General features: G+C 53.9%; 1 long non-coding RNA gene across 1 annotated transcript; it reads right to left on the reverse strand.

The window, feature by feature from the left end:
- Positions 1–1,679: 1,679 nt before the first annotated feature.
- Positions 1,680–5,339, reverse strand: LOC148109199 (uncharacterized). The gene is made up of 4 exons (XR_015726213.1): positions 5,011–5,339; positions 4,753–4,881; positions 2,240–2,650; positions 1,680–2,120 (listed from the first exon to the last, which is right to left on the reverse strand). It is a non-coding gene; the product is annotated as an uncharacterized LOC148109199 (long non-coding RNA).
- Between the last annotated feature and the right edge of the window lie 1,585 nt (positions 5,340–6,924).

The following is a 6,924-nucleotide window of genomic DNA, read 5'->3' on the forward strand; positions in this document are numbered from 1 at the left end:
CAGCAGGAACGGAAGGGAGGAACTCAGCTAAAGGGGGGGGGGGCGGAGCAGGGCAGGGGGCTGGGGACTAGCAAGGGCTGCGGTCTTTTCCAGATGAGGAGTGACCTGGGTTCTTGAAGTCCATTCCTTCGTTCATTCATTAATTCATGCATTCAACAAACTTCTATCGAGCACCTCGTATATTTGGGTCCTGCAGGAGATAGAAAGCTGTCTCCATCCTTAAGACGCTCACAGTTTAGTTGGAAGAAGGATGGGAAGTATACACGCAAAAGGGAGAGACAGAGATCAAAGCGCCATGGGGCCCAGCAGAGGGAGAAAGCATTGTCGCTAACAACAAAAGGGAAGGTTTCCTGAGGAGGGGACATTTCAGACACCTTCAGACAGGTGATTTCAACAAGAGGACCTGGGAGGGCTGCGCCGGGGGCAGCAGGCTGGGCAGAAAGAGACCAGGAGCTGGCAGAGGCGAGAACCACAGCCCACAGCGGTCCCCGGTAATGCTCAATAATCGTTTTCCTTGTTGAATAAGGCAGTGAACTTCTGCCTCTCTTCCTCCCCTCCCCATCTGGACCCACCACTGGTCACTTGAACTTCTCTCTCCGCAGCACTTAGTCTCCTGAGCCCCTTTTCTTCTGCCAGAGCCACGTCTTCGACCTCGAAGGTGAAACATCCCTTCTCCTGACCCCTCAAACTTTTCCTTGCGTCCTTGATCTCACTCCTGCCCGCCCCTAGGACCTGGCTCCTTCAGTGGCCTTGGCTCTCTCTATCTGTTTTGCTCCTGGGCTCCGGCCCTTTAGCTGATAATAAATGTGATTAAGTCCTTGCACCCCCAAATCCCTTCGCTTCCTGATTGGAGGCTGCGAGTCCTAAGGATGTCTCTGTAGTACAATGTGCGCCTCTTCCTGGGCCCCTCAGAACTAGGAACGGCGCCCTAAGCTCAGACACCATTCATCGAATGGATGGATCTGGTCCTGTCACCCACCCCAGCTTCCTCAGTGGCTTCTCAAGGCAAAGTCAAGTGTCACGTGTGACCTACGGGCACCTGAGGAATGGGGCCAGTCTGCCTCTCTCCCACTGCATTCTTCCTCCTTAGCTCCAGTCATTCCAGAATAATTATTCTGTCCAAAGCCCGCTGCACTGTTGCTCACCTTTCTTGACCTTTGTTCATGCTCTTCCCTCTGGAATGTCCTTTCCCCATTGCTGCACCGGGTGCACTTTTGCTCTCAATGCAGCTTAAAGGTCTCCTCCTCCTAGAAGCCTTCCTGGCTCTCTTCCCACCCACGCCTTCCCCAACACTGTCAGGCGCTGCTGTTCTGTGTAGGAACAGTGTGTTTACAAGCTCTTTGAGGGTAGGCACGAGTCTTGTTCGATGATTTTAGCCTTAGTGCCAAGGGCCCAGACAGCTGGTAGGTGCTCCCTAGATGTTCATTAATTGAACGCGTTAATTAATGTCTGAAGAAATGCTAGTGATTTCAAAGGCACCTGTCTAATTTTTCTCTCTGGTCCCGGTTCCTGCCGGCAGAAAGGGAGGGGATACTCCCTAAAGACACAGTATCCAGGATGACATGAGCCCCCAGTCCAGGATCCCCCTAAAACTCAACTCTAAGAAGAACCCTCTATGAAGCTGGCTTAAAAAAAATCAGGCGTAGAGTCCATGGTCTTATTTTTAACATCCAAGGGAGAACTGGAATATGATTTTTATTGTTCTGTTCTAAAAATACATTTTCTATGGTGTTTTTGCTGCTTCACAATAAAATAGCTTTTGGCATGACAGTGTTCTTGCGTAAGTGAAAATACAATTTCGTGAAATAGTGTTTCGTGTGATTTCAGGGAAGCAAGTATCTGACCTAAGGCGGGGGTGCGGCGGGGGGGGGGGTCTCCAGGCAAGATGGTTGCATCCGCTGTAGAGCGGCCCAGGGCCTGGCGCCACCGGGAGGCTTGGAGTTTCCAGCTTTTCCAGGGATGTCGGCCCCAGAGTCCAGGATCAGTCACCCTCAATCAATCAGCAAATATTTATTGAGTGATTACAGCCTGGGGAGCTGCAGCTGAGTGGAACAGAAGACGCCTGCGAGCCTGGGTTACTTTCCGTGGCAAGTTCCTTGTCCGTGTCATCACTTCTACTCCTATGGAAAATTGTAACTACCATTCAGTGCAACCCTCGTCCCTGAGACCAGGGTCTGCTTTTTAACCTCTACTGACTTTTCATAAACTCTCTAGGGTAGGTGGCATTATTTCTACTTACCAGATGAGAGAAACTGAGGCTCCAAAGAGGGTTCTACATTGCCTCTGATCTCCCCGCCACAGAGTAGCAGATCTGGGATCTGAATGTGGTTTCTCCGGTTTCAGACCCAAAGTCCTTAGTAACGATAGCCAGCATCTGCCGGAGGCTTCCAAGGGTACAGAGTCTTTTCCAGGAAATGTCGAATTGGCTCCTATCGCTACATCATGCGAGGTCACGGTGATTATAATGCCCGTTTGAGAGATGAGCAAACAGAGGCTCAGGGGCTCTAGCAACCTGCCGAAGTCCCTCTGGGTAAATTACATACGTAGGACTTGAGCTGTGGCCAAACCCTGTGTTCCTTCTGCTACACGGAATGGAGGACTGGATCATCGAGTTTGGGCCCTGCCGAGCTTCTAGCAGAGTTCTAGAATTCTAGGAAGAGAATTTCATTCTAGGAAGAGACTTCTCACCTAACAGCCCCAAAGAGCCCTCGTGCCACACGGTGGCCCCGCCTGGACTCTGCTCCACATGCCTGTCCCAGAAGGAGAGAGATTAAGGGCCTCCAGGCCTGATGGCTGGGCTGCTCTAGGGCCAGGAGCCCAGCTGGGAGGAGGAATGTGAGGGAGGGGGAGGGAGCTGCGCCGGGCTCCCGACAAGCAGGAGGCTTTCCAATGAATGGACCATTGGTGGTTGCGGTTTCGTGGGCCAATTGTGGTTAGGAGAGGGAAGAGGCTCCCGAGGAACGCTGCATTCCTGCTCCTGTCAGCAACTCGGAGTGCTCCGGACCCGGCAGGAGCACAGGCCCATCCACCCCCCCCCGGGCTCCAGGGTGAAGCGCGTGTCCCGCACCCTCCTGGCCTCCAGAGCAGGGCTCTGGCCACCACAGGGTCCAGAGGAACGTCACAGCAGGAGAGCGGCTTTCCTGAAGTGGAAGCAGCCTTGGCCTTGAGCCTCCCTAACCCCCCCCCCCACCCTGTTCCCTAGGCCAGGGCACCACTGAGAAGGCATTAGCACAGCCACCCCGGAGTCCTCTTTTAATTGAGCATGGGGTAGCGCTGACTGGTCAGCAGACGCAGGGCCCCCCTGGCCTCAGGATTCTGCCCCCTATAGAGCATACCGTATTCCAGGCAAGGTTCTAAGCACCTTACACATAATAACAACTTTATAGAAGCCCTCTGAGGAAGATGCCATTATTACCCCCATTTTACAGATGAGGAAACTGAGGCATAGAAAGGTTAAGTAACCTGCGCAGGGTCATAGAACTAGCAGGAGGCAGAGCCGAGTTTCTACCCAAGAGGGAAGGTTGCAGAAGTAACCTCTTGCTCGCCATCCTCCACGGCTCCCCGGGTGATGGCCACGCTGACTCTTCTTCCGCCCTGGGGAAAAGCGCACGGCACCTGCCAACAGGAAGGCTTGCCACCCTGCTGGAGGGCCTATGGCTGGGCCAGGCCCCAGGCCTGGAGTTTAGGGCAGCCACAGAGATGAGTGCTGCAGGCTGGAGTGGGAGTCAGGCCTACCTCTCCTTCCCTCACACAGGAGAACCCTGGAAAAAGGCTTTCCCTCCCGCACTCACGCCCCTGCTCCGGGCGGCCCCATCCAGCCCAGCCTGGCTCTCCAGTGAGGAAGGCCCCTCTTGGATTTCCCAGTGGGCCTCAGGCAAACCAACACAGAAAACCCAGGCAAGCAATCCCTTAAATCACATGGAGTGGAAGAAAGGGGTCTGTAGCCAGTGGTATCTGGGAACTGAACTCTTCCAACCCTCAGGCTCTTCTCTCTCCAGGTTTCTGACTCCCTTCAATGACTTCCAGAAGCCAGGCCACTTTGGCCCTTGGGGCATCTCGAACTTTCCCATCATTCCTCTCCCTGACTCGTGTTGGAATGTCCCTGGTGTTCTAGGAGTGGGGGGGCATGTAATTCAGCTGGCCTGGATGAGCACAGGACCCAGCTTCCAACAAGCACTCAACAGTGAACATAAGCTTATTGCATTAACAGATGAATACAGAGAGCGTAGGTTTTTACTTCCTGTTTCCAGGTAATTCTCTGCCTCATTTGCCCTGAAGTCACACAGGACCAAAGATAGGAAGTGGGCCTGTGTGCTGCCTGGACACCAGCAGACACCTCATCCTCCTTGTGATTCTCTTTTTCCTATGAAGATTGGAACAAAATTTCATTCTAGACGTTTCCTCAGTAGAGGGATTGTGACTCTAGGGGGTAGCGAGGGGCACTTGGGATGTCGAAACTCACCGTGGGTAAGTTGCTTTATTTCTAGGCTTCACTGATCAGCTCTGAGGAGCTCCTGAGAGCAACCTGGGAGGACCCATTCCTGCCCACATCCAGGAGACGGTGCCCAGCCCGCTGGGGGCAGGAAGCAGAGGGCAGAGCTGGGCCCCTGACCCAGACAGCCTCCTAACAATGCCTGCATCCAGGGGTGAGACTCCTGGTGGCATGCCGTGACATCAGCATGGGTATTTCCCCAGCTTCAGGGACAAGGGGACTATCCCCCCAGCCAGGTGAAGAGTGCTCTTAACACCTACCTTGGTAGTCTTCCACGGGATAGAAGAGGGCTCGATCATTTGTTCATTTATCAAATACGAAGTCTCCACAGCAGCCCTGGGAAAGTGGCTGGCAGGGAGCTTCCATTCCCACGGAATTGATGAGAAATCCTGCCAAAGATCCCTCGGTTATGGCTGCTTTACCACCTTTCATGTCCTCCACCCACCCTCTTAAAAGAGAAGAAGACGTGTTTAGAAGGGCAGCCTGTGTGGGGCAGGGCGGGAGATGGGATACCTAACCTGGTCAGCCAGGGGTCTTAACACGCTCTGGTCCTCGCCGGCACTTTGTTAGGAGCGCTGGGGCAGGAAAGCCGTGTTCCCTCTGTAGCTGCCAGCAACCAAGTCTGCTGCTATCCAACCCCCCAACCCCCGCTGGGTCCAGTTCCCAAAGAGCCATGGGGCCACTCTGATGGAGGAAAGAGAGGAGAGAGAGGAGGAGGGAAGGAGGGAGAAAGGGAGGAAGGGAGAAAGAGAGAAAAGGAGAAAGAAAGGTGGGGGGGAAGAAGGAAGGAAGGAAGGAGGAGGTGAGGGGGAGAAGAAAGGGACAGAAGAAAGAAGCAGCAAGGAAGCCCTTTGCGATAGAAGTCAACTCCCTGGAAAGGATCTCAAGGGGATATTGCCTGTCAAATAATTTCAAGGAAATGACATGTCAACGCCCAGCAAATGAGGCTTTCCTCCCACTTCCTGCCATCGACCTCCATTTCTCTTTTCAGCCTCTCTCCTCTCACCCTTGGTTCATCCCTCTGGTAAGCAGGGTCCCTCTCGTACTCCCTTCTGCCCTCCTCCAGGGTCAGCTGAGTGCTGCCCCCTTGACGATGTTACATTAGGAAATCATCGGAACCAAGATCTTGGATTGTTCCAAATTCCTCTATGCCTCCCCAGTGACCCAGCTCAGGACATGACTCCCCCGGAAGTCAGTGTGGAGAACAGCAGCAAATCTGACCAGGGAGAGGACATGGGACCCGGAGCTGGTTCACTCCAGGCCTCCCTCCTGAAGACCCCCCCCCCCAACCGCCCCGCATCCAGGAGACGGATTCATTACTCTGGGGCAGGTGCCTCTGCCTGTCTGAGCCTTCATTTGCTCATTCAAGGCACTCCGGGATGGAAATGCTTCTAGTTCTATGGCTCCAACCTCCCTGCCCATGGCTGGGCACAGGCAGGCCCACACTGGTGTGAACAACTAAGGAGCTCTGTGCACGTGGAAACACCCTGCTGGATTAGCTCTGAGATCCGACGAGGACCTGCCTGCCTGCTCGCCTAAGGTCTCCCAGGCAAATGGGCAGGGAGAAGAGACAGGAGTATTGGCCCAAGTGCAGGAAAGAGCACAGGCAATGCAGCCCAGGGGAGCCCATCAGGCACGCCTCAAGCTCTTCCAGCCTCGATTTCCCCCTGTCAGGTGGTAAGACCCATCTGAAGTCGAGCAGATTCAGAGCCTCTCCTTTTAAGGTAACAGACACGAGACAGCTGTGAGTCCCCGCTGCGGAGTCCTGGTGTTCCAGGGCCCTGCTCGTCCCTCTGCAGCTCTGTGCAGACAGAGCTTCCCAGCATCCCACAGCCCCAGATTCCAAAGTGTTCTTTCATAACCAAGCATTTGTTCTGCGCTGTCGCCTGCCCTAGAGACCTCCCTCCACATGTCGCCCATTTGACCTCACAACCCTTCCTTGGGGAAAGGGCTTGCCATTGTCATTGCACAAACCAGGAAAAGAAGGGCTCGGAAGAATTAAGGGCCTTGTCTAAAGTTACACTGCAAATGAGTGGTAGAGCTGGGACTGAAATCTGGCTCCCCGCGCCACTGCTGTGTCATTGCTCATGGCCCCTGTGAGTAGACAGACGATGATAATAATAACAAGAGTAACTCCAACAGTGGGACTGACTCCCTTCAGGCCCCATGGGAGACACTTGCGTGTGCCGTCCCATTCAATCCTCAGCACTTCAGTAAGAAAGGGAAATTAATGTCTAAGTGGCAAAGTCAGGGTTCAAACCTAGATATGCAAACAGTTTCAGTCGAGGGAGGACAGGGACCCAGGCTTTGCGCCCAAGGGGAGGACAGATGCTTTCCGGTGAGCCCGAGGAAGCGTTGGGTGGTAAAGGAGGCAGCAGGTAAAATTTGACTTCCTTTCAACAAGCCAAGAGGTTTATCTCCTCACATTACTT

The sequence above is a fragment of the Ursus americanus genome, chromosome 12, assembly GCF_024610735.1.
Source record: "Ursus americanus isolate L20-20 chromosome 12, mUrsAme1.1.p, whole genome shotgun sequence".
In the NCBI taxonomy this organism is placed as follows: domain Eukaryota; kingdom Metazoa; phylum Chordata; class Mammalia; order Carnivora; family Ursidae; genus Ursus; species Ursus americanus.